The following is a 2,015-nucleotide window of genomic DNA, read 5'->3' as shown; positions in this document are numbered from 1 at the left end:
GCTCCCCCCCCAGCCACCCCCCAAAAATCAGATTGATTTTTTAAATAAAGTTTGAAGAGCTGGCCTTATGGAGGCATTGCGAGGCTCAGTGGGATGTTCCTCTTGCCCCTGCCTGCCCCCTTCTCCAAAAAAAAAAATCTAATATCATTTAAAAATAAAAGTTTGAAGAACCAGCCCTGGGTCAGACAAGAGGGTTTAAGGGGACTCTTTTTAGCCACCTCCCAATCAGACGGATTTTAAAAATAAATATTTGAAGAGCTGCTTTTATGTGAAATGCGGGATGAAGAGAATATTTCTGTCTACCTTTGTCAACATTTTTTTTTTAAAGAACAGATTTATATTAAAAATAAAAGTTTAAAGAACTGGCCCTGGGTGAGACACTAGGGGTTAAAGGTTAAGGGGGTCTAGCCCCCCTCCCATATCCCCCAATCAATCTGATATTAAGAAGAAAAAATTGAGAAACTCTATGTGAAATACATTGTGAACAAGAACATTTCTATCCAACATTCAAAATACCAGATTTTTTTTTTTTTTTTTTTTTAATTTAAGGAACTGCCTCCCTATGATTTGGGAAGGTCTAACCAGGACTTTTTTTTCCCTGTCCTCACCTCCCAAAAAAAAAAACCTAATTTTTTTTTTTTTTTAATTAAAAGTGTGAGGGATCTAGCCCATAACAACACAAGAAGGATTACTGGATCCATCCTACATCTCCCACAGATGATTGATTTTTTTTTTTTAGAATGAAACTTTGAAGAACTGCCCATATATGAGATGAGAGAAATCTTTCTTTACCCCTCCGAGAAAAATGTAAGGATCCTTTTTTAAAAATAAACACACTGGAAATTAAGAGTAAACAGGTATCTTTCCTCTGTTCCCAGCTTAAAAAAATCAAAACAAAATTTTTTCTAATGTTTAAAGAGCTGGGTCAGTAGGAGATAGGAAGAGGTTTTTTTCCCAGAATGTTTTTCCCTGCACCCCTCAGAAAAATTATTATTTTTTAAATGTCAGGCAACTAAGGAACTGTATAGGAAAATACTCTCTCTCCTGTAGAAGCAAAATATGGGAATATAACCCTACATAAGACGCAGAGAATTAAGAGGCGCAACTCTCCCCCAGACCAAACACACAAAGTTAAGAGGGATCTTCGAACCATTCCCTCCTCTGTAAAACATTGGAGTCATTAAAAATAAAAAGTGGCCATTTCCCTCCCAGCCAGCCTGGCCAGTGTGTCCCTGGCAGAGATCTGGCGGCCTCTGCCAAGGCTGCTGGAGGGCAGGCACTGAGAGGAGAGGGTCAGCCTGTGGAGTTTGGCAGAATTGGGCTCCCATGAGCCCTGGGCATATGCGATGGCCAGGCAGCCCCCTGCCCGCCTGCCCCTCATCCACCATGTGGCTGAGGCCTTGTTACCCAGAGAGATGCTCCAGGTTTGATTTCTCTCTGGCTCCATTCCTGTGTGAAAGTTTCTGGGCACCTGCCTCCAGGCTAAGCCCTCTCCTCTACCCAGTGGAGCCAAGCCTATCTTTAGGCCCTGAAGTCGAAAGAAACTGGACCCAAATGACACTGAGTCTCAGTCCCCATGACTCAAAGCTGTAGGGTACCAAAGGAAAAAAAAATTAATCCTGCCCTGTCAATGTGGAAAACATGATGCAGTAAGTATTCACCGAGCTCTTACTATGTGCCAGGCATGTTGTGTCTAGTAAGGCAGACACACACCGTAAAGAGGATTGCTTGCAGCAGCCCTTCTCAAACTTCAGCAACTCACCAGGAGGGCCTGTTCAAACACAAATTTATTGGGCCCCACCCCAGAGTTTCTGATTCAGTCTGGAGTAGGAACTGAGAATTTGCATTTCTAACAAGTTCCCAGGTGATGCTGATGCCGTTGGTCTAAGGTCCACACTGTTTAAACCATTGCAAAAAGGTGCCAACAGCAAAATGCACAGGTGCAGGAGAAACAGGAAGGACTCAAACCAACCCCAGGGCGGGGGGGCGGGGGGGGGGGGGGTTAGCAAAGACTC

The sequence above is a fragment of the Phoca vitulina genome, unplaced genomic scaffold (assembly GCF_004348235.1).
Source record: "Phoca vitulina isolate PV1807 unplaced genomic scaffold, GSC_HSeal_1.0 scaffold21, whole genome shotgun sequence".
Classification (NCBI taxonomy): domain Eukaryota; kingdom Metazoa; phylum Chordata; class Mammalia; order Carnivora; family Phocidae; genus Phoca; species Phoca vitulina.
The sequence above is the reverse complement of the archived record's forward strand: the minus strand, read 5'-3'. Positions refer to the sequence as shown.